At 41.5% G+C, this 26629-nt stretch overlaps 1 protein-coding gene across 4 annotated transcripts in view; it reads right to left on the bottom strand.

The window, feature by feature from the left end:
- The window catches only part of apbb2b (amyloid beta (A4) precursor protein-binding, family B, member 2b), a 169713-nt gene that overhangs the window by 87713 nt on the left and 55371 nt on the right, over positions 1-26629 (bottom strand). For all 4 annotated transcript variants that reach the window (XM_060916615.1, XM_060916617.1, XM_060916618.1 and 1 more), the window contains exon 2: positions 16686-16727. The gene's annotated coding sequence lies outside the window, so the exon portion shown is untranslated. The remainder of the gene's footprint in view (positions 1-16685; positions 16728-26629) is intronic.

The following is a 26629-nucleotide window of genomic DNA, read 5'->3' as shown; positions in this document are numbered from 1 at the left end:
TCCATGTACCTGAGTAAAAGTCGTATCGGCACGTCTTTCAAGCGTGAGAATCAAGTCGGGATGAAAGATTACTCGAGCTAGGAAAAAGAGGTGGGGCTTCTAGGTCTTCGTCTCCTAAGTCGATTGGCTTGGCGGGAGGGGGGAGGGCTGCTCTTTTTGCGCATTTTGGAGTGATACGGTAACTCCGTGACGTTCTCTGATATTAAAAAGCCGAGATCTTACTTGAGGTGGACAGCAGCGAAGTACATTTACTTGAGTGCTGTACTTAAGTACATTTTCTGAGTATCTGCATGTTTTTTGGAAACTTATGACTTTAACGTCACTACACTTGAACGGCAAATATTGTACTTTTCACTCAATTTCTATCAAGGTCCTCGTTACTATGAAGCAGGTTTGAAAGTGGATGTTTTCTTCGTTTCTTTTCTAAAACGTGATGGTTTTTCCGCAGGTGACACTGAGACAGCCGATCAGTAATCGCTAGGGTCACGTCACGTCCATAGACTGGATAAAATCAAGATCACTGATTTCTCCGCAGCATTATTTGAACACGATCAGTTGACGGCATTATGGAAGGAGGCGGTTCTTCTGGAGAATGCACGCACTCATGGCCCATGAACCCATGTTTCAGTTTTCTGTTCGGATGAAAGATTAATGTCGTTTTAATTGTTTGCTTAAAACCATAGGCTTAGCTAGCAAGCCGTGCTTTCCATGGCTAATTCTCCAAAAAAAAAAAAAAAAAAAAAACACATGGCCTATATATTTTATCCTAACCCGTGTTAACCAAAAGTTTGTGAAATTTTGTTGTTTTGTGAAGCAATTTTGTGCACTTCTGTGGACATTTTTGTCGACGATCAGAGGTTTTCCGGGCGTTCCCGGCGCGCGTGCTTTCCATATACGGAAGTTAAATCGAGAAAATCAAATTTACCGTCAAAAATGTAGCATTCTTATTGGTCAGAATACGAAACGAGGTTCGAATGGAAGCAAAATACTATGAGTTTTGAGAGCTCCGCCGGAGAAGCTCGGCAGGTTTAGAACGAGTAGGTCATGTATTTAGATAAATATCTTTGCGAGTTTTTTATCCTACAAGCCTGAGAAACATGGTGACAGAAACTTTATACTTTCCTATGTGCCCACTGACAAATAATATTATAGTTTTTTAAATTACCTCAATTAGATAAAACATAAAAGGACAGGAGACAGGAGAGAGAGTGTGAGAGAGAGAGACTGGGTCAGACAGGGGAGAGAGAGAGAGCAAGAGACAGTCAGACAGGAGAGAGAGTGAGAGACAGTGAGAGAGAGAGACAGAGAGAGACAGACAGAGAGAGACAGACAGAGAGAGAGTGAGAGAGAGAGACAGAGAGAGACAGACAGAGAGAGAGTGAGAGAGAGAGACAGAGACAGTGAGAGAGAGAGAGAGAGAGAGACAGACAGGAGAGAGAGTGAGAGAGAGACCGTGAGACAGTCAGACAGGAGAGAGTGAGAGAGAGACAGTGAGAGACACCGTGAGACAGTCAGACAGGAGAGAGAGTGAGAGAGAGACAGTGAGAGAGAGACAGAGAGATAGTCAGACAGGAGAAAAAGAGACAGTGAGAGAGAGAGACAGTGAGACAGTCAGACAGGAGAGAGAGTGAGACGGTCAGACAGGAGAGAGAGTGAGAGAGACAGTGAGAGAGAGACAGAGAGACACAGTCAGACAGGAGAGTGAGAGAGAGACAGAGAGAGAGAGACAGTCAGACAGGAGAGAGAGTGAGACAGACAGTGAGAGAGAGAGAGAGAGAGAGAGAGACACAGTCAGACAGGAGAGAGAGAGAGACAGACAGTGAGAGAGAGAGACAGAGAGAGAGACACAGTCAGACAGGAGAGAGAGAGAGACAGAGAGAGAGAGACAGGAGAGAGAGTGAGAGAGAGACAGGAGAGACATAAAACTTGAGAGCCCACTTCCACATTCGTAAAAGACTGTTCCCACGGTAATGACATGATGATCACTTTCACGCTTTCGACTGGTTTCTCTTTCGCCAAGATTCGCATTATCTTAAATAATAGTTTCATAAACTACCATTATTATTGAATTTTTTTGTATTGTTTACAGTATTTCAAGTAACGACAGGAAAATTTCCTTTCATTTCACTTTTTAACAGAATCAAAATGATTCCTAACGTTGTGTGATATCTAAAACGAACCGCATCACGGCCTACAAAAACTCGCCGTCCGACCTGCGGAAGCATATTGAGGTCTGTAAACGTTTTATTCCAAGAGAAAGCTCGCAGTGAAGTTGTCTGTGCTTTTAGAGCTAGCGATAACGTTGCAATAGCGTTGCAGTCTGGTTAGTCAAATGACTTTCTATGGATTTGCCATCGCCTTGTCCACGGCTAACGTTTACACATAGCTAGTTAACTTGGACACTGTTAGTTAGCATGTAAACATGGAGTTACGCTAACATGAATAACGTTAACTTATCTGAAGTCCTTTCAGAAATATGTTTTAGCATAATCTTGCCAAATAAACAATGTACAGTAGAACTTTCTTTTCTCGTAATGTTAGCGATCCAATATGATTTCGAGTTTGAATCAGAAACACTTTTATTGCCAGGTATGTGGACACACACGAGGAATTTGACTCCGGTTCACTTAGCTCTCATAGTACAAAACAGATAAAAAAAAGCGTATACACAAAACCAACAAACAACAACAACAAAATAGGTGCATAGTGCAAAGTAATCCAAGTAAGTCAAGTATGGAATAGTTAAATAAATATAAAAGTATACAGTGTGCACAGAATGACGGTATAAGTGTTCAGATATTTTACAAGTGATATTACTGATATATGGATCTGGATTTTAGCTGTTCATCACAGAAAGGATGAAGAGAGTTTGCTCGCATGTCAGGTGGAGCTTCAGCGCTACAGGTTCTACAAGCTAGTCGGTAAATCCAGTCGGTTGCTTCAGAGGCATTAGGTATTGTAAGCATTGTGACTATAATACAGTAATGTGTTGACAGAAAATGTACTTTTAATCCTTAAGTATTTTTAAAAGCAAGTACTTCAACTTAAAGAGGAGCTGAAGTCATTTTTAAACTTGCTTTATTTCTTAATTAACGTGTTATTTGATTACGTTTTCGGTTTTATTAACCTTATATCGCGACTCGTATCGGCGTATTATTATATTATACTTATCAGCCTGGGGTGGCACGGTGGTGTAGTGGTTAGCGCTGTCGCCTCACAGCAAGAAGGTCCGGGTTCGAGCCCCGTGGCCGGCGAGGGCCTTTCTGTGTGGAGTTTGCATGTTCTCCCCGTGTCCGCGTGGGTTTCCTCCGGGTGCTCCGGTTTCCCCCACAGTCCAAAGACATGCAGGTTAGGTTAACTGGTGACTCTAAATTGACCGTAGGTGTGAATGTGAGTGTGAATGGTTGTCTGTGTCTATGTGTCAGCCCTGTGATGACCTGGCGACTTGTCCAGGGTGTACCCCGCCTTTCGCCCGTAGTCAGCTGGGATAGGCTCCAGCTCGCCTGCGACCCTGTAGAAGGATAAAGCGGCTAGAGATAATGAGATGAGACTTATCAGCCTTTTCGGTTTTTAGCCATGTTGAATGTAATTCGTTTGGTCCACGGCAGGCGTCGCTTATCCGCGCGATCTTCACGAGACTTGTGCGAGACTTCAAACGTGAAGCATCAGCGCCGCCATTTTGAAAACCGTTTATACAGCGGCCAGATCGCCATGTCGTTCCAATTTAGATTCATTTCGAGATTCGCCAGCTTCATCAGTGATGGAGATTATTCCATACGACTTCCAACCAACGTGGAGTAGAGAAGAGTTGGAAAGACGTCAGGATAAGGACGAGTCCGTCGCGCTGGTATTTACGTCATTACTGTCGCGCAATTAAAACGTGCCAGATCAGGCAGCTGGTGGGTTTTCAAAATAATAAACACATGCGTGTATTTTTGTGATAAATCCGTATTATACTGAGCGCATTTCCCACATAATCCTCACTAAGGTTTCGGACAGCGCTACAAAATGGCGTCTCCACTATATAGTCCCCTGTATAGTGAGTAGGGAGCGATTTCGGACACAGGGAAAACTTCCGGCTTGATTACGTCAGCATTCGAAAGAGGGCACGCGCGGCTTTTGACAATGCTGTTCAGAGGTGGACAAAGTACCCAACTTCATTCAAAGTACAGATCCCACTGGTCAAATGTTACTCCGATACACATAAAAGTCATCCAGTCAAATTTTTACTTAAGTTAAAGCACTGAAGTACTGGCTTTTAAAAATACTTAAGTATTAAAAGTACATTTTCTGTCAACGCATTGTTGTATTATTGCCACAACGCTTACAAAACCTAACGCCGTTACCAAAGACAGAAATGTGAATTCATAAAATGAACGCATGCTGTGCCATCATGGTGGTTTAACGTTAAGCTAGCTAGTCAGTGAAACTCCACCTGACATGCTAGCAAACTCTTTTCAAACTCTAAATCATACTGAGTACCTAACGCTACTAGAAAAGAAAGATTTCTGCATTGTTTATTTGGCAAGATTATGCTAAAACATATTTCTGAAAGGACTTCAGATAAGTTAACGTTATTCATGTTAGCGTAACTCCGTTTTTACATGCTAACTAACAGTGTTGAAGTTACCCAGCTATGTGTAAACATTAGCCGTGGACAAGGCGATGGCAAATCCATAGAAAGTCATTTGACTAACCAGACTGCAACGGTATTGCAACGTTATCGCTAGCTCTAAAAGCACAGACAACTTCGTTGCGAGCTTTCTCTTGGAATAAAACGTTTACAGACCTCAATATGCTTCCGCAGGTCGGACGGTGAATTTTTGTAGGCCGTGATGTGATTCGTTTTCGGCAAACAAAGCAAACATTTAAAGCGAAACAAATCTTTAATCCTTTCAGAAAACTGAAACATGGGTTCATGGGCCATGAGTGCGTGCGTTCGCCAGAAGAACCGCCTCCTTCCATTCTGCCATCAACTGATCGTGTTCAAATAATGCTGCGGAGAAATCATTGATCTTGATTTTATCCAGTCTATGGACGTGACGTGACCCTAGTGATTACTGACAGACTGTCTCAGTGTCACCTGTGAAAAAACCAATCACGTTTTAGAAAAGAAAAGTAAAACCATCCACTTTCAAAGCTGCTTCATAGTAACGAGGACCTTGACAGAAATGTAGTGGAGTGAAAAGTACAATATTTGCCGTTCAAATGTAGTGAAGTTAAAGTCATAAGTTTCCAAACAAAATAATACTCAAGTGAAGTACAGATACTCAAAAAGTGTACTTAAGTACAGCACTCAAGTAAATGTACTTCGTTACTGTCCATCCCTGACGCTGGCAGGTGTCGGTCGCTTTGATTTCCGCTGTACGTTTTACTTCCGTCCAGGGATGGCGAAAACTAAAAAAAAATCTTGACCGACCACCGAGCCTCATTAGCCGGGTAAAGTCGGTTAACCTATGAGTTTAAACAGGGATGCAAACGGCGCGCCTTTTTCACGGCTCGTGCAGATCCGATTTTTTTTTAGGGGGGGCGCTGGAGTGTCTGAATAATTTCATCAGAGTAAATTCTGTATTAAAATTACTCCATAAGCAAATGCCGTTACAGTCCATGAAAAAGTCGGCATCTGCGCCTTTAGTTTGTGTGGAGAGAGATGATCTGCAGTAACATGCATTGTTGGCTACAGACCGAAACATACTTTCAGAATGCACTGGCCAAGGCAGGACTAAACTCCATGTGCCTTCTAATAATAATAATAATAATAATAAAAAAAACAGAATAGTAATTTGTAAGCTAAAAAGCCTGTGTCTACACTTTTCTCTCACCGAGTGGCACCCAATGTTACCAGATATTGCTGACGTTTTCCAGCCCAAAATATGTTCAAAACCCACCAAAATCCACTTAAAACTGCCCAAATGGGCGGGAAACCGCCCAATCTGGCAACACTGGTGGCAGCTGTGTTCAACTGGGGCGGGACATGACTGAATGGGTGTTTCTGATTTGTCAGCTGTCTTTAACTGGGGCGGGACATGACTGAATGGGTGTTTCTGATTTGTCAGCTGTCGTCCTTACACCGCATGGCATGCCCCAAGCGTTTACAAACACAGAATTCCAGGTTCTCCGCTCCAAAATCGGCAGCTTCAAAAAGATTGATTTTTTTTTTTTTTCACCGACAACCAAAAAAAAAATTAACCGGTTAACGTTGATTCGGTCAACCATCGGTCAAACGGTCATCTGTTAACATCCCTACTTCCGTCCTACGATGTCTCGCACAGGTCTCAGCGAATCTCATTAACGGCCGTCGCTTTGACATACGCACTGATGTATTACAGAGCGCATTTCAAACACTCAGAACTTGCTCTAACAGCGACAAAATAGCTGTCAGAAATGCATTCTGATATTTAACAAAATGAGATAAATTGAATTTTGATAATAATTTTAAAAAAATTGCCTTCAGTAAAAATCTGACTGTACAACTTTCACTTGTGTTGGAGTAACATTTGACCCGTGGGATCTGTACTTTGACTTAAAGTGCATATCACGGGTAAATTCAGGAGCGAGATCAATGTAATTCTCCTATTTTATATTAAACTTTGGTCAAATATCTGTCACATTCTGCATTTTGTGCAATTTTTTTTTACCTTGTGCAATACCAGAAAAATTCAGTTGAAATCGAGCCATTTGAGGCGAATTGGTCCACCTCTGAAAAAACTTGGCATTTGGATTTCCTGGCAAACATTGATTTTCGTGATGTCGCGTGCGGGACGCCTCCCTCTGAATCCTACGCCAGCACTGGTTTGTTTATGAGAAAACGACCTGGTGGTTTTCTGCAAATTTCTTCAACGTTATCGCGTAATTATTAAAATGGTTAACAGATGTATCGTAGGAGGGTGTAGCAACACCAATCTTGATGGGATTAGTACTCATCATTTTCCAAAAGACCGGACAGTGAGAGAGAAATGGGAGCGCTTGGTCTACACAGGCTGTGCACTGAAACCGTGCAAAGCTCGCGCAGCCTGCTGGCGCTTCCGCAGGTGACGTCACGAATCTGGCTCCAGACTCCCTTGGGATTTTTCCAGACTCGTTTTGTTGTTTTATTTTTTTCTGCTGTAGACAGATGGCCTTGTGCAAAATTACCCTTCTGGAGGAGTGTGTAAAGGGACATTCTTTCATATTAAAAAAAAAAACCCGAAATTGGTCCAGGATATGCACTTTAAGTAATGAAGCTGGGTATTTTGTCCACCTCTGGATCTTACACAAGCTGCGTAAAGGCTGGCAGGTCTGAGTGTTAACTGACCCAAGTCTCATCCAGGGTTCATTCTCCTGCGACGAGGATAAAAAAAACACTTAAAATGAATGTCCGTTGGAATGTACTCCAGTATAATCACAGTATGTTATTTTTATCCAGACCTGGTTTCTAGATACGGATCTTTAAAAAGTAGGTTACCTTGTTTAAAAGAGGATTAAAAACCCTGAGAGAAGAGTATTTTCACAGTGCTGTGAGAAATCACAGGGAAGCACGACGGCATCGTGGCTCGCGCCGATGATTGAGACAAAGATGAATGAACAAGGAAATGCTGACAAAAAAAAAAAAGAGAAAATGAAAACCAGGAAATTATGAACAAAACGAACTCTGGGACTTTTACAGGGTTGACAGCGATTGGTTGTGGGCGGGACCACGGTTATCAGTGATTGGTCGTAAGTGTAGGTCAGGTGTGAGAGGACGAGTTGAGCGAACCTGCTTCCTGAACTCGTATAACAAGAACTGATGTGAGCTGGAGAGCCATATGAAGTTCAAGCCAGTCACTAATGTGTGTTGAGACAGTCACTAGATTTGTCACTCGGCTTTTTTTTTTTTTTAATTTAAAAAAAAAAAGTCACTACGGGGGTCTTACGTTGGCAACACAGAATAATAAGTTCAATTTATATAGCGCCTTTCACAAACCCAAGGATGCTTTACAAAAGAGTTACCACCACCAAAAAAAAAAATTAGGAAGAATCGTGTGAGGTAAAGAGAAAAGTTTTCAAGTTAGCTTTGAAGGAAGAGAGAGTGGAACAGTCACGAAGCAATTGTGGTAACGAATTCCAAAGTTTAGGAGCAGCAACACTAAATGATCTGCCACTCATAGATGCCAATTTAAAACGTGGAACAGTCAGAAGTCCACAGACAGAAGATCTGAAGGAGCGGGAGGGACGGTACAAATTAATTGGCTCACAGAGATAGGAAGGGGCAAAACCATGAAGAGCTTTATAGGTTAACAGCAAGATTTTGTATTTGATCCGGGAGATATAGTGGGGCAAAAAAGTATTTAGTCAGCCACCAATTGTGCAAGTTCTCCCACTTAAAAAGATAAGAGAGGCCTGTAATTTTCATCATATGTACACTTCAACTGAGAGACAGAATGGGGGGAAAGAATCCAGGAAATCACATTGTAGGATTTTTAATGAATTAATTGGTAAATTCCTCGGTAAAATAAGTATTTGGTCACCTACAAACAAGCAAGATTTCTGGCTCTCACAGACCTGTAACTTCTTCTTTAAGAGGCTCCTCTGTCCTCCACTCGTTACCTGTATTAATGGCACCTGTTTGAACTGGTTATCAGTATAAAAGACACCTGTCCACAACCTCAAACAGTCACACTCCAAACTCCACAATGGCCAAGACCAAAGAGCTGTCAAAGGACACCAGAAACAAAATTGTAGACCTGCACCAGGCTGGGAAGACTGAATCTGCAATAGGTAAGCAGCTTGGTGTGAAGAAATCAACTGTGGGAGCAATTATTAGAAAATGGAAGACATACAAGACCACTGATAATCTCCCTCAATCTGGGGCTCCACGCAAGATCTCACCCCGTGGGGTCAAAATGATCACAAGAACGGTGAGCAAAAATCCCAGAACCACACGGGGGGACCTAGTGAATGACCTGCAGAGAGCTGGGACCAAAGTAACAAAGGCTACCATCAGTAACACACTACGCCGCCAGGGACTCAAATCCTGCAGTGCCAGACGTGTCCCCCTGCTTAAGCCAGTACATGTCCGGGCCCGTCTGAAGTTTGCTAGAGAGCATTTGGATGATCCAGAAGAGGATTGGGAGAATGTCATATGGTCAGATGAAACCAAAATAGAACTTTTTGGTAAAAACTCAACTTGTCGTGTTTGGAGGAGAAAGAATGCTGAGTTGCATCCAAAGAACACCATACCTACTGTGAAGCATGGGGGTGGAAACATCATGCTTTGGGGCTGTTTTTCTGCAAAGGGACCAGGACGACTGATCCGTGTAAAGGAAAGAATGAATGGGGCCATGTATCGTGAGATTTTGAGTGAAAACCTCCTTCCATCAGCAAGGGCATTGAAGATGAAACGTGGCTGGGTCTTTCAGCATGACAATGATCCCAAACACACCGCCCGGGCAATGAAGGAGTGGCTTCGTAAGAAGCATTTCAAGGTCCTGGAGTGGCCTAGCCAGTCTCCAGATCTCAACCCCATAGAAAATCTTTGGAGGGAGCTGAAAGTCCGTGTTGCCCAGCGACAGCCCCAAAACATCACTGCTCTAGAGGAGATCTGCATGGAGGAATGGGCCAAAATACCAGCAACAGTGTGTGAAAACCTTGTGAAGACTTACAGAAAACGTTTGACCTCTGTCATTGCCAACAAAGGGTATATAACAAAGTATTGAGATGAACTTTTGTTATTGACCAAATACTTATTTTCCACCATAATTTGCAAATAAATTATTTAAAAATCAGACAATGTGATTTTCTGGATTTTTTTTCTCATTTTGTCTCTCATAGTTGAGGTATACCTATGATGAAAAGTACAGGCCTCTCTCATCTTTTTAAGTGGGAGAACTTGCACAATTGGTGACTGACTAAATACTTTTTTGCCCCACTGTAACTGGCAACCGGTGCAGTTGCTGTAAAACAGGAGTGATGTGAGCAGTGCGCTTGGTGAGTGTGAGGATTCTTGCTGCTGAGTTTTGAATGTACTGCAGGCGATTGAGCAATGTGGCAGGGAGACCATAAAAGAGAGAACTGCAGTAGTCAAGACGAGAAAAAATAAATGCATTGACCAACATATTGGCATCAGATTCCAAAAGAAGAGGGCGGAGACGAGCAATAATGAGGAGGTGAAAGAAAGCATCCTTAGTAATTAGTTTAAGATGGGGTTCAAACATAAAGGTGGAGTCAAAGATAACTCCAAGGTTTTTTATAACTTGGGAAGGATGAATAGACACACCATCAGCATCAATACAGGGATGTGATTTGGGGCTGGTGAAATTATCTGAAAATTTTAGCCGGGGGTCTGGGGGCCGCAGCCCCCCGAAGCTCCTGGGTTTTGGGGTTTTCTGACTTAAAAATTGTACTAAAATGGCAAGCAAACACAAGAAAAAACTTGTCATGATTAACAAATTCAAGCCAATTTAATGGTCAACATGCAACTCTGACACACACACACACACTCTCGCTCACTCTCTCTCTCGCTCGCGCGCGCGCGCACACTCTCGCACTCTCTCTCACTCGTGCGCACTCTCACTCGCGCGCTCATGCGCGCACGCTCGCTCTCTCACTTGCGCGCTCACGCGCGCACACTCTCTCGCGCTCCCTCTCGCTCGATCCCTCTCTCTCTCACTCACGCACGCCCTCTCTCTCTCTCACGCGCGCGCGCCCCCCCTCTCTCACGCGCGCGCTGCCTCCCTCTCTCGCGCGCACGCGCGCTGCCTCCCTCTCTCGCGCGCGGCGCGCGCTGCCTCCCTCTCTCGCGCGCGTGCTCCCTCCCTCTCTCGCGCGCGCGCTCCCTCCCTCTCTCGCGCGCGCACACACTCGCTCTCTCTCGCGCGCACGCTCACTCGCGCTCACACACACACACCCCAAAGAAACAGCGCGGCAGGGCCCGCTAGCCCCGCGCCTTGGGACGTAATTCGCCCCGTGGCGAGCCGGCACTCCGCTTAGGTTTCGTTTCTATCCCGGGCTCCAGCCCGACTTTGGACGCTCGTAGCTCGGGCAGGGGAGGTCCCAGTATCCCCAAACTTGACAGCCAGAGACCTCTGCCCTCTCCCCAAAGAACGAAATCACTGAACAAATGTCTCACAGTCTCATGTCCAACATCTGTAGCAACCTCTTTCTCCAACCATTCCCAGCGGAACTTGTTTTTCACTATTCTGTCGATTTCTTTAACTCGATTTGCATCTTTACGCTCGATCACGGAGGCTGCCATCTTTCAACTCTGTTTGAAGCGAGCTTACGTACAGCTATCTAACAAGCGCGTTCATTGGTTGTTACAGAGCGATGGGCCAATCACGTACCTCGTTTCATCTCAATGACGTAATTGCGTAAATGACGTAATTACGTCAATGAGATGAAACGAGGTACATGATTGGCCCATCGCTCTGTAACAACCAATGAACGCGCTCGCTTCAAACAGAGTTGAAAGATGGCAGCCTCCGTGATCGAGGCATAAAGATGCAAATCCGAGGCTGCCATCTTTCAAACAAAGTCGGAACGAATAGGATACGAATGTGGATTTGAGGGAAAAATCGGAAACATTTTTTTTTTCAAGTTTTGAGGTGAAAAAAGCGGAATTCCACGAATTCGCGGAAAAATCACATCCCTGATCAATAGTAAAACTGGAGAAATTCTGAACCTGTCTTTTGGTACCTACTAACAGAACCTCCGTTTCGCCAGCATTAAGTTTAAGGCAGTTCTTATACTTAGAACGGGTGTTTGGCCCCGGAAACGGCTCCTGATATCAGACATAACACGCATACATGCCCATACTTTATAGCACCACTGTGCATTTTAAGGCGACACCAAACAAAACACAACTTCAACTTCCTGCAGATATGAGTAGTTAAGATTTCTCTCCATTTTCTTTATCCATCAGGCATTTAACGATTCGCCCAATTCACGGTTTGATTTTCCCACAATATGTTTTGAGTGGGGAAAAAGAAAAAAAAAATTGACAACTGAAGAACATTTTATTACCAAAAAAAAAAGCAAATTTTTATTTCCCTATTCTTTATCAACCTAAACATCCCTTTTATTGAATTTAAAAAAAAACAAAAAACTTTAGTTTTATTTTCTTAACAAGCAAAAAAAAAAAATCATCATTTACAAACTTTTGTAAAGGTTGAAGCAAAATGTAGTCGCCTGTTAACTAAAATCTTCCTTTCATTAAATAACAAATACGTTTGGAAATCAAGGATTTCGAGTCGATCATATACAGATGATAATGCATTACGGAAAGGCGACATTTACCTGAAGAAAGACACAGCTATCTCATCTCATCTCATTATCTCTAGCCGCTTTATCCTGTTCTACAGGGTCGCAGGCAAGCTGGAGCCTATCCCAGCTGACTACGGGCGAAAGGCGGGGTACACCCTGGACAAGTCGCCAGGTCATCACAGGGCTGACACATAGACACAGACAACCATTCACACTCACATTCACACCTACGGTCAATTTAGAGTCACCAGTTAACCTAACCTGCATGTCTTTGGACTGTGGGGGAAACCGGAGCACCCGGAGGAAACCCACGCGGACACGGGGAGAACATGCAAACTCCACACAGAAAGGCCCTCGCCGGCCACGGGGCTCGAACCCGGACCTTCTTGCTGTGAGGCGACAGCGCTAACCACTACACCACCGTGCCGCGACACAGCTATCAAATAATTAAATAAATTAATGAATAAATCATCACGAACTATTTCCCCATTATTATTTAATGATTTTAATGTATAATTAATTCCATTTGGACATTTAATAATAAAGTTTAACTTGTATAGTGCCTTTCTCACACCCACTTTACAATTACAAAAATTAAAAAAATAATAATAAATCAACTGCGAGCTCCTGCTCACTTACGTATCCCGCACTCTTGATTATATCAGACCGTGAGCAATCGAAGGAACAGGACACTTATTACGAATGTTGTCTTTAACAAATAACGAACCCTGAAACGAGTAAGTAAAGAGCCGGGTCTCTCCCCAGGGATCTCTGCAATGGGAGGATTTGATGGCAACGAACAGCTTCACACAGTCGAGTGATAGAAACCTGAAAATAATCAGCTGCATGAAATGAGAAGGAACGGGAAAGTGTGGACACGAGTGTTTGTGTCACGGTGGAGTATTACAGTCCTGAGATGGGCCCGTGGACTCTCATCGCCTACATGAGCAGCAGGAGGAGTGGAGCGAGTGTGATCTGGTATGATGGACAGGTTTATGCTGTGGGTGGATTTGATGGAGTTACTGAGGTGTACAATCCCCCGACCGCAGTCCTCCCAGAGCACGAGCGGCGACCTCATATTTCCTGCCAGCATCTGAAGCTTATAAATAAATCTCTCCTTTCGTCAGCATCCTTTTGGCATCTCACTTATAATCCAATTAAACACTTCAATAGTAGGTATATTTGATTTGAACAGAAAACCAGCAGGTAGGATGTATTCAGTGTGCGCGCGCATGCCCGTGCATATAGATTACTAAATATCTGTTTCGGTCAAAATTCAAAAAACAACCCAAGGTTGACATTTTAAAGGAGAACTTGAAGGCAATTTTTTTTTTTTTATTATCAAAATTCTATTTCTCATTTTATTAAATATCGGAATGCATTTCTGGCAGCTATTTTGTCGCTGCTATAGCAAGTTCTGAGTGTTTGAAATGCGCTCTGTAAAATATCAGTCCGTATGTCAAAGCGACGGCTGTAAACGAGATTCGCTGAGACCTGTGCGAGACATCGTAGGACGGAAGTAAAACGTACAGCGGAAATCAAAGCGACCGACATCTGCCAACATTGTCAAAAGCCGCGCGCGCCCTCTTTCGAATGCTGACGTAATCAAGCCGGAAGTTTTCCCTGTGTCTGAAATCGCTCCCTACTCACTATACAGGGCACTATATAGCGTGGACGCCATTTTGTAGCGCTGTCTGAAACCTTAGTGAGGATTATGTGGGAAATGCGCTGAGTATAATATGGATTTATTACAAAAATACACGCATGTGTTTATTATTTTGAAAACCCACCAGCCGCCTGATCTGGCACGTTTTAATTGTGCGACAGTAATGACGTAAATACCAGCGCGACGGACTCGTCCTTATCCTGATCTTTCTAACTCCACGTTGGTTGGAAGTCATATGGAATAATCTCTACGTCACGTACGCGAAGGAGGCGGCTGTATGTGCAGAAGGATACGGTTTAATAAAGTGCAGAATATATATACAGTGAGAGAATATATACACAGGCAAACAATCCAAAACGGCAGGCTAGATCAAAAACGGGAATTCGGGCAAAAGGGCCGGTCGAGGCGCAAACCCGACATCAAAGGCTAAGCGAGGACAAGAATGAGAAACAGGAAATCAAGACAACGGCTCGGTAACGCGTGCATGCGTATCGTAATACTTCGCGATGCAAATGCATCAGCACAGTCCTTAAATAGGCAAACACACAGTTCCTTAATTGAGCTCAGGTGCGCCTTGTTCACGGCGCAGGACTGACACTCCATCACTGATGAAGCTGGAAAATCTCGAAATGAATCTAAATTGGAACGATATGGCGATCTGGCCGCTGTGTAAACGGTTTTTAAAATGGCGGCGCTGGCACGTCACGTTTGAAGTCTCGCACAAGTCTCGTGAAGATCTCGCGGATAAGCGACGCCTGCCGTGGACCAAACGAACTACATTCAACACGGCGAAAAACCGAAAAGGCCGATAAGTGTAATATAATAATACGCCGATACGAGTCGCGATATAAGGTTAATAAAACCGAAAACGTTATTGAGTAACACGTTAATTAAGAAATAAAGCACGTTTAAAAATGACTTCAGCTCCTCTTTAAATAATATCGGTTGGTTTTTTTTCATGGTATATCAGATATATTCCATTCAGCTAGCATGATACGATATTGAATGAGTCGAAGACGAGTAGCTGAATGGAATATATCTGATATACCATGGAAAAAAAGCCAGCCAATATTATTATTATTATTATTATTATTATTATAATACATTCCTTTTGGGGGGTGGCACGGTGGTGTAGTGGTTAGCGCTGTCGCCTCACAGCAAGAAGGTCCTGGGTTCGAGCCCCGTGGCCGGCGAGGGCCTTTCTGTGTGGAGTTTGCATGTTCTCCCCGTGTCCGCGTGGGTTTCCTCCGGGTGCTCCGGTTTCCCCCACAGTCCAAAGACATGCAGGTTAGGTTAACTGGTGACTCTAAATTGACCGTAGGTGTGAATGTGAGTGTGAATGGTTGTCTGTGTCTATGTGTCAGCCCTGTGATGACCTGGCGACTTGTCCAGGGTGTACCCCGCCTTTCGCCCGTAGTCAGCTGGGATAGGCTCCAGCTCGCCTGCGACCCTGTAGAACAGGATAAAGCGGCTAGAGATAATGAGATGAGATGAGATGAGGCATTCCTTTTGGGTGTTCGACGCGTCTTTCTCGTTCAAAATTCTCTCAAAATCTTCTGTATTTAATGAAGCAAACCTGGCGGCCATGTTTGTTTACAAATCGTCACAGTCACTCATGAGCATGGAAGTGTTACGTCTCTGACGTGTGACATCATGTTGTCTTGACAACCATGCAATATCAAACCATATTCAACACTCATTCTCCATTGAATACACGTAGGATAAGCGATATGCTAACAATATTACATGCTATCAAACCAAATGAATGAAAACCGCTAGAAGGGAATAGAACACACGGTTTTATTCCATCGACTCCGCATCGCGCGGATAAGCGACGCTTGCCGTGGACCAAACGAACTACATTCGATGTGGCTAAAAACCGAGAAGGCCGATAAACGTAATATAATATGCCGGTACGAGTTGTGATATAAGGTTAATAAAACCGAAACGTAATCGAATAACACGTTAATTAAGAAATAAAGCGAGTTTAAAAATAACTTCAGCTCCTCTTTAAGAAGGAAAGAGAGAGAAAGAAAGAAAATACAGGGGAGTGAATGAACTGGAAGAAGAGAGAACGGGAAGTGAGAGAGAGAGGGTGATTAACTGAAAGGAGAGGCGTGTTTTATTCCTCCAGCTGATTCTCCGTTTCTTCATGTGTGTCGAAGCCCCCTCCCCCCTCATTAGAGCACTGTAAATGCTTTATAATCAGTGTGTATAAAACAGCAGCGTGTGGGCTACATGTCGTTCTACCGCTGGATCTGAGCCACATGGTTTTTCAGTCCAGTCTCATAACTTCATATAAATCATCTGCTTTTCTCTCACGCAGCAGTATGTTTAGCTCATTAGATGAGGTCACTTCCTGTCTCTTATCGCTGTGTGAAACTGATAGGTTTTGATCTCTCTCTCTGTACTGAAGAAAGCTGAACTGATAAAGTGTGATCTACGAACGTGGTCCTCGGCCGCTGAGGAGCTTCTGCCTCACGGATCCAGCAGCAACATTCACTGACGCAGACGGTCAGAGATGTTTACAGCTTACCACTGCAGCCTCCCTCACACACACACACACACGACACTCAAAAGCATACTTCCCAAATAGCAGCTTTGCAGCCACATGTCTTTCTTTAGAAAAAGAGGAGGTTAAAAAAACTGCAGGAATTTAAGGGAGAGCTGAAGAATTCCTGGCATGTCTGTTTTGGAAAGCCTTAATTACTCAACATGGAGTGAAATAGCCCAATACACACACCCTGACTCTCTCACACACACACACTCTCAGTGTACAGACGTACAGAGGGGAACTCACCGAGTGTTTTCAGGTTGATGAGGTCAGTCTGGAGATCTCCAGCTGAAACAGAGAGAGATTATTTGAGGATGGCAGGACTTCAGTAAATCAGTAAACACAGTGTGGGGAGCAAAAACGATGCTGCAAGACTCCAATGCAAGGAGAAGATTATTTATCAGCAGATTTACTTTTTTTTAAATTAGTAGGAATTTTAAGCCTTCATTCATCACATGTACATTAGAGCACAGTGAAATTATTTTGATGCATTTAAAAAACCCCACGCACACGCGCGCGCACACACACACACTTTCCTGCTGGTCTGAGGAAATGGAACCAGCGACCTTTTGGTCGTCAAACTGCTTCTCTAACCTTTGGACCACAGCTTTCCCTTTACATGAGGAAGGGAGGGAGGGAGGGAGGGAGGGAGGAAGGAAGGAAGGAAGGAAGGAAGGAAGGAAGGAAGGAAGGAAGGGAGGGAGGGAGGGAGGAAGAGGAGGAGAAAGAAAGAAAGAAAGAAAGAAAGAAAGAAAAAGGAAAAAGAAAAACAAAGAAAGAAAGAAAGAAAGAAAGAAAGAAAGAAAGAAAGAAAGAAAGAAAGAAAGAAAGAAAGAAAGAAAGAAAGAAAGAAAGAAAGAAAGAAAGAAAGAAAGAAAGAAAGAAAGAAAGAAAGAAAGAAAGAAAGAAAGAAAGAAAGAAAGAAAGAAAGAGAGGAAAAAGGAAAACAAAGGCAGAAAGAAAGAAAGAAAGAAAGAAAGAAAGAAAGAAAGAAAGAAAGAAAGGCAGAAAGAAAGAAAGAAAGAAAGAAAGAAAGAAAGAAAGAAAGAAAGAAAGAAAGAAAGAAAGAAAGAAAGAAAGAAAGAAAGAAAGAGAGGAAAAAGGAAAACAAAGGCAGAAAGAAAGAAAGAAAGAAAGAAAGAAAGAAAGAAAGAAAGAAAGAAAGAAAGAAAGAAAGAAAGAGAGGAAAAAGGAAAACAAAGGCAGAAAGAAAGAAAGAAAGAAAGAAAGAAAGAAAAAGGAAAAAGAAAAACAAAGAAAGAAAGAAAGAAAGAAAGAAAGAAAGAAAGAAAGGAAAAAGGAAAACAAAGAAAGAAAGAGAGGAAAAAGGAAAACAAAGGCAGAAAGAAAGAAAGAAAGAAAGAAAGAAAGAAAGAGAGGAAAAAGGAAAAAGAAAAACAAAGGCAGAAAGAAAGAAAAAGAAAGAAGAAAAAGGAAAAAGAAAAACAAAGAAAGAAAAAGAAAGAAAGAAAGAAAGAAAGAAAGAAAGAAAGAAAGAAAGAAAGAAAGAGGGAAAAAAACAAAGGCAGAAAGAAAAGAGAAATCAAGAAACAGAAAATAAAAATAGATAGAGAGAAGACGGCATGGCAAGAAAATTCTACCCTTTGTGCTCTTCATTGAACACATCTGTATAAACACTGAGTGTACGTAGGAGTCCTACACACGCGCGCACACACACAGACACGCACACACACCCCTCCATTGCAGGCTAATGTGCAGCTGATGTGCGTGAAAAGTGCTGAGAGTGAAATGTTTTATGATAAAGTCAGTTGGTAGTGTGTGTGTTGTATTCCACACACTTCTTTGCTGTGTGTGTGTGTGTGTGTCTCTCTCTCTCACACACACACCCTCCTGCACACTTATGGCCCTTTTCCACTACCCTTTTTCAGCTCACTTCAGCCCGACACGGCTCGCGTTTCGACTACCAAAAACCAGCACGACTCAGCTCGCTTCAGCCCTGCTTAGCCCCTAAAACTCGCACCGTTTTGGAGTGGGGCTGAAGCGAGCCAAACCGTGCTGAGTGAGGTTGGGGGCGTGAGCAGACACTCCCCTGTGCACTGATTGGTGAGGAGGAGTGTCCTCACATGCCCACACGCGCCCCGCGAGCGCGCTGGGATCTGTAAACACCGCAAACCCGGAAGGAGAATAATTACGAATTATGAGAATTTCTGAAGCCTTATGCGCCTCGCCTCATCTATACGCTCTTGCCAGTATCTGTCCGCGTTGTCGGTGACAACAAGCCACAGCACCAAGACCAGCAACACTAACGACTCCATGTCCTCCATGTTTATTGTTTACTCTCCGGGTCGTGAGACTACCGCTTAAAAGCTCACTGATGTCACTGTTTGCGCTGCTTAACGACATCACCTGACGTCCACCCACTTTCGCTAACTCCACCCAATGTGTCCACCCACTTCCAGCCAGCACGGTTCAGTGCGGTTGTAGTCGAAATGCAACTCCAACAGCCCCGCTCAGCTCGACTCAGCACGGCACGGCTCAGCCCGACTCAGCCGCGTTTGTAGTGGAAAAGCGGCAATATACACAACCCCTCATCATGCTCTCTGCTGATTGGCTGCCAGGTGTGTGTTCATTCCTTTCTTCAAGACGAGGCGTTGTTTCTAATCTAATCGTGATTTTTAATTCTCCACAAGTGCGCAGTCTAATGACTGAGCACTGAGACGGGAGGTCCTGTGCGAGAGCTCTTTAGTGAGCGAGCGTGCACTGTTTGTACTGCGATGCTGCTCTTAAACCCAGGAACAGAAATAAGTTTGGCAGTGTGAGTGCAGCAGCACTTGCGTGTACCCACAATGTTGGATATTTTAGAGCACTGTTTTTTTCCCCCCCAGAGGCTGGCCTTACAGTAAACACACACACCTCTCTCACCCCTGACCTGCTTATTTTCATCAATTAAAAAATAAATAAATAAATAAATAAATAAATAAAAACACCCAGGAAATCTGTGGATTTGTTGCTAGTGGCGTTTCATCCCCAGGTTTTGCTCAGTAAAGATATACAGTAAGATGCATCACTTTTACCACACGCTCAGCACTGCTCATATACTTGCGGGGGATTAAAAGCAGCGAGTCAGAGATGAAACATTTCAGTGGAACAGGTTTCCAAATCAAACTGTACACTGCAAAAAACCATCTCTTAGCAAGTTACTGTATAATATCTTGAAAATAGTTGAAACGATCTCGCATTTCCTGTTAGAAGAATACAAGACACCGACTCAGATTATTAAACCCAGTTCTAGATTGCAACCAACTTATTCCAAGACGTCTTATCAAGTAAAAATATCTGTCCGTGCGGCAAGATAACTTCACTAGCGTTAAGGAATTTTCTCCTCAAATTCGGTTTTCAATGTTATCCAGTGTCGCGATTAGCGAGTCATGCACAGTGACATTTAAAGCAGACCTGGGCATTTTACGGCCCGCATCCGGCCCTTTGGTTCATTCTGACCGGCCCGCGTAAGGTTAATTAGAAATTACAAAATAAACGCATTTTATAATTTTACCTCATGCATGGACTGAATGTGCATTGCTTTTATTTTGAAGTTGTGTTCAACAAAAACGCAATGCGCGCGACATGAACATGACATGAAATCCCACAAAACCTAATCCCGCGATAACTACTTCCGTAATTTGTCCAGACCAACCACAAACTTGTACGTCATCCTTCAAACGGTCCAGCCAATCACATAGTGTGACGTCACCAGCAGGCGCCGGAGCCCGAGCCGATCTGTAGATCTGATTCCTACACCGAATCGACACGGCGTCATTATTATAATATGATGTATCTTGCTTAATATTTGGAGTAGAAAGACAATATTGTGATGTCTTTACTGTGTTTTGGGGTGAATGTGACTGAAAAAAAAAAAAAAAAAAAGGTACAAACGTTCACGTTTTGTTAACCATTGTTTTGGGAAATCTGATTGAATAAATGACATTTTTTTGTAAAGCAACCTCGTTTTTTCCATACTCTTACCAGTCTTAGCAGCTTGTAAAAACAGTGTTATTTACTGCTTTATATAAAGAAATACAATTAATATTATGCAGAATTTAGTTCAGCCTTTTGGTCCGGCCCTCCACAAAATTTTCTGTTTCTCATGCGCCCCCATGGAAAAAATAATTGCCCACCCCTGCGTTAAACAGACCGACGAGCTCCGTTTTCTGATGTCTACATGACTGCGGTCATGATCTGGGTCTCGAAGCAAACACCCTCACCGTCCATCCAAAAGTATTCACTAATTGAGAAAACCCATTAGACTGGCAATCAAAACTGACCATTCAGAAGGACTGAAACACTAAAGCTGACGATACACGGGGCAACTTTTTGGGCAATCTTGCCCATAACAGGCAACCAGGTGAGACACGGGGCAACAGACGAGAGCAAACCTATTGCCAGGGAGACAGACAGCGCAAAGATGGGCACTGAAACATCTGCATCTGTCACGTTTGTCTTGGCTTCAGCCTTTATTTCGTATCACTTCTGGAACAAAACTGAATAGATACTCTGGCCAAAAGATAAATTTGTTTGCAGACGACACCAGTATTTTTTGTTCCGGTGAGAATTTGCAGCAGACTTTAGAGACAATCACAACTGAAATAAATAAACTAAAACTATGGTTTGACAAAAGTAAATCATTAAATCTAAGCAAAACAAAGATCATGTTGTTTGGGAGACACAAAATAGATTGTAATGTAGAATTGATAATAGACAATACTAAGATAGAGATGGTACAGGAAATTAAATTTCTTGGTGTGATTTTGGATCCTAAAGTCTGCTGGAAACCTCATGTAGGATACGTACGAGCAAAACTGGCAAAGTGCTCGGCAATTCTGTGGAAAACAAAACATATTCTTGATTGCAAATCTTTGCATACTCTATATTACTCATTATTTTTGCCATATCTGACTTACTGTGTCGAAGTCTGGGGAAACACCTACAAAACCACTCTGCAGCCGATATGTACAATACAGAAAAGAGCAATAAGGACAATAAACAAAACAGGATACAGAGATCACACAAACTCACTATTCATAAAATCACACATGTTGAAATTTATGGATTTGGTCAAATTCAGAACAGCACAAATAATGTACAAAGCGAGAAATAATCTATTGGCAAAAAATATACAAGGAATGTTTAGTGAGAGAGAGGGGGGATATAATCTAAGGGGAGACCTAAATTTTAAAAAACCAAAGGTTCGAACAAATATGAAAAGCATGTGCGTATCGAGCTGTGGGGTGACTTTATGGAACAGACTGGAGACAGAAATAAAACAAAGTGCAAATATAAATCTGTTTAAAAAAAGGTACAAAAAATATTTTTAAACAAGTATATAGAAGAGGAAGTATGTTAATGGAGGATGATGAGGGATAAATAGAATAGGGTTGATTGTTATATTAGAACTAACTTAGTATATGGTATATATTTATTTATGGGGATAGTTTATATATTCATATTTACAGGGATAGGTATGTAGTAGATATTTATTTTTGTAATTATATATTTATATAGATATTTATGAAGTGTATATATGGTATATAGTATAAATATTTTTTGTAATTATATATTTATATAGATATTTATGAAGTGTATATATGGTATATAGTATAAATATTTTTTGTAATTATATATTTATATAGATATTTGTGAAGTGTATATATGGTATATAGTATAAATATTTTTTGTAATTATATATTTATATAGACATTTATGAAGGGTATATATGGTATATAGTATAAATATTTTTTGTAATTATATATTTATATAGATATTTATGAAGGGTATATAGTATAAATATTTTTTGTAATTATATATTTATATAGATATTTATGAAGTGTATATATGGTATATAGTATAAATATTTTTTGTAATTATATATTTATATAGATATTTATGAAGTGTATATATGGTATATAGTATAAATATTTTTTGTAATTATATATTTATATAGATATTTGTGAAGTGTATATGGTATGTAGTATATATTTTTGTAATTATATATTTATATAGATATGAAGTGTATATATGGTATGTAGTATATATTTTTGTAATTATATATTTATATAGATATTTGTGAAGTGTATATATGGTATGTAGTATATATTTTTGCAATTATATATTTATATAGATATTTATGAAGGGTATATAGTATAAATATTTTTTGTAATTATATATTTATATAGATATTTATGAAGTGTATATATGGTATATAGTATAAATATTTTTTGTAATTATATATTTATATAGATATTTGTGAAGTGTATATATGGTATGTAGTATATATTTTTGTAATTATATATTTATATAGATATTTATGAAGTGTATATATGGTATGTAGTATATATTTTTGTAATTATATATTTATATAGATATTTATGAAGTGTATATATGGTATATATTTTTATAGGTGTATTAATGTAGTTTGGATTTTGGGGTAGTTAAACAGGGGTGGGAAATTAAAAAAAAGTATTGTACTTCTTCCCACTCCTTTTTCGAACAATGTGCTGTGTATTGTAATGTCTTAACTCTTTGTTATTTTTTTTTTTGGTCACTTTCTCGTTGTCTTTCTTTTGTATGTACAAATAGTTACTTTTTTTATACATGTTCGAAATAAAAATAAATTCATTCATTCATTCAAGAGATAATGAGATGACTAAATCGGAAAAAAAAGTAAAATGCACCCACTAAAGTCAGTCACTGTTGGTGGTGAACAAAATTGCACCTGTTCATCGAAATTCTTTTTTTTTTTTTTCACCAGCCAGCCGGACTAGTTACCTTCCAAAGTAACTCGCCAAACAGAAAATCAACTCGCCAAAATTTGTTCATGTATGAATTTTACTTCTGTCAAAAATAACGCAAAAGAGAGTAGTTACCATTGTTCATGACTAATGTGCATTTATTTCAAGTAGGGCTGGGTATCACCAGATACCTCATGATACTATGGCGATATTTTGCCCACGATAACGATAATATCACGGTACAGCGATTCTGCGATAATCGATATATTGCAAGAAATTTCAACCACATCACAATATCTGTGTCACTGAAGAAAATCAGAATTTATTGACCACTGTAAAATTACATTTCGCATACATAACTACACACTCTTGCCAGACATATTTGTCTCTATTCCACTGCTGGCAAAACCAAGAGTTGCTTCACTACAATATACAGAAAATTCCCATTTCTGTGCTAGTATTATCAACTTTTCTGTAAGCATGGACACATCAGTGCTGCTTAACAAGCAGAATCAAATTGTTTTATGAAAACTTAACTTGCACCGCAGACTGCACATACATTTCAGTGCTAACACTAATATCAATTTGTTCTTTGTAAACTTGAGAACATATACCTGAGAACATTTAACTTGTGCTTATTTTGCAGGAACAACACACTGTCTGAAACACATTGAAAAGTGCAGTGGGCATCTTAATTGGAGCATCTTAATTTAATTGGAGCGAAACAGGTTTTGCAAAGTGCATTCTCTTTATCTGACTCACTGTTTTTTTTTTTCTCCTTTCCTTTGGAATCCAAAGTGCCTCCAAACATCTGCCTTAAAGTTCGGCGGCGTCTCTAGGTTTACGTTAACAGCCATGCTTGCCTGTTTTTTTTCCTCACTGCAACCGCCGGGGAAAAAAGAGAAGACGAAGAGTGCCTTGCAGTGAGGTAGCGGCACAGCGACACCTCGCGGAGTGGAGGTGCGGAAGTCGTACTGGATTTACAACCCGTCTGAAACATGATTTTATTATTTGAAAAAATATCGATATTCAAATTGAGTATCGATATTGAATCGGAAGACAAAGTATCGCGATATATCGCCGTATCGATATTTTTGCACACCCCTAATTCCAAGACCCGAGTATTCTGATAGTTTTTTTTTGCACACTTTACAAATTGCCATTTGCTGTTCCACGTCCTCCTCGCGATATCCAAAAAAAAGTTCTTTTAGGAACCAATTCGTCCGCTTCCATTTTTCATTTGTCGCTGAAATTGACAGAGCTTACGCGGTAGCCTATGCAACACCAGCGATTGCACGAACGGAGTCAGCGCTGTAAACCGGAACTAGGAAATCTTCCCGCAAGTTCCTTTCAGCACCGAGATGTTGCCCGGGATTGGTTGGCGAGTGCGTGACGTTATTGTCTTTTTTACCCTTAGGCAGCCTCTCACGTTACTGCCTGAGGGACAGGGAGAAAACCACCGGAAATAGTGCAGCAGATAACATAATATTTCAGAGGAATCTTTCAAATTGTGATACAAGTGCCAAATTCGGCACAGATGCTCCTTAGACATTATTCTTTTGGAAAAGTACGCGGGCCACTTGAAATTCAAGATGGCTGCCCATTTTAAAGATGGCCACCATGTCCAGTACAGAAATATATCGTGTTGCCATAACTATGCACAGACTTGTCGGATATGGATGATTCTGGCATCAAATTATACATTTTTGACCATGTAGAATCCAAATCTGGGAGAATAAAATCACTCAGAAGCTTACTTTCGCCTTATTATTGGCCTTTTGTAAAACAGTCCACTAACATAGCTAGCATGCATGTTTGTATAGACTGTAGCAATAATTATAGTTTGGGGTGTAGGGTGTAGCAGTAGAGGTAGAGGATGTCCTCGTCATAGCAATCAGTGTTCTGCCTCTCCTTTAAGGGATTGGTCTGCACCAGTTGTGGGTGGCCTTTGGCCAAGGACAGAACCTGAGATGGATTCCTGTACATGACCTGCACCTCCTTTAGGACTGGAGAAGAGCAAAGGAATACTCTTCTTCCATGCCTTCACTGGTTGCGATGTTGTATCAGGCTTCCGCAGCAAAGGGAAGAAGTCTGCATGGCAAACCTGGGATGTGTATGCTGAAGCTTCTGATGTCTTTGCCAAGCTCAGCCAGTACCCACCAACAGTAGATGATGATCTGGAGGTCCTGGAGAAGTTTGTGGTGACAATGTATGACAGGTCCAGTACAGTTGCACGTGTTGATGATGCCAGGCTGGATATGTTTGCTCAAAAGGCCATATGAAGCCATCCCTCCAACTCAAGCAGCACTACTTCAGCATGCAAAGCGCGCTGCCTATCAAGCAGGCTGTATATGGAGTCAGTCAACACTGCGCCAACCAGAAACACAAAGTCCTGCTGACTGGGGATGGACAAAGAGTGGAGACACATGGAAGGTCTTCTGGACAACGCTTCCACCTATTGCCGAGAGTTGCCAACAGCTGACCAAATGTGGATGCAAATCTGAATGCCGTGGAAGGTGCAAATGCTACCGATTCAGTCTCACCTGCACCGGACTACGTAGCTGCAAATGTGAGGACAAGTGAAACCATGCAGCTCACTGCTGGGGTGAACAGTGCATTTGTGAGCTCTGTATTCGACTCATTGCACTCTGCAGTGACAAACATTGACCATAACTAAACATTCCAGTTGTGCATTTGAAAATAAATAAATAAAATAGTTTGTAGGATATGTTCTGGTCTATGTATATTTTTCATCATATTTTTGCTAGAAATGGCAGAAAGGAGCTCCCTAGAAGGTTAAGAGTGGGATTTTTAGATTTCTCATAGTCAAAAACCTACTTTTAGACACTAAGATCATTCCAATCGGTCAAAGTGGCCAGATTATATCCCATTTTCAAGTCCGCAGCGGCGGCCATCTTGAAATTAAGCAGCCATCTTGAATTTCAGGTGGCCCGCATACTTTTTCAAAAGAATAATGTCTAAGGAGTATTTGTGCCAAGTTTGGTGCTTGTATCACCATTTGAAAGATTGTTTCAGTTATCTGCTACACTAAAAAGGTTTTAAACAAACACAACAAACACGAAACAAACGCAAGTCGGCAAATGACCATAAAATACTCGATAGTTACGATATAATAATATGTATCTCACACAGAATTTTAGGAGATATATCGAGTATATTCGATATATCGCACAGCCCTAGTCTGAATCTTCATTTCATATATATTTTTTTATTTTTAACTAGCCAGCCGGGCTGCCTAGTGACAGGAATTACCCGCCAAATGACAAATTAAGTCGCCTCGGGCAACCGGACCACCGCGCATTTCGAGCCCTGTATCATATACCTCAGTAATCTTTAACCAAACAGTTTAACTTGCATGGTGAAATTTCAAATGTGTATACATTAATACTATTTCGGTCAGAAAATCACTGAAACACTGGTAAA

This window comes from Neoarius graeffei, chromosome 3 (assembly GCF_027579695.1).
Source record: "Neoarius graeffei isolate fNeoGra1 chromosome 3, fNeoGra1.pri, whole genome shotgun sequence".
In the NCBI taxonomy this organism is placed as follows: Eukaryota; Metazoa; Chordata; class Actinopteri; order Siluriformes; family Ariidae; genus Neoarius; species Neoarius graeffei.
The sequence above is the reverse complement of the archived record's forward strand: the minus strand, read 5'-3'. Positions and strand labels throughout refer to the sequence as shown.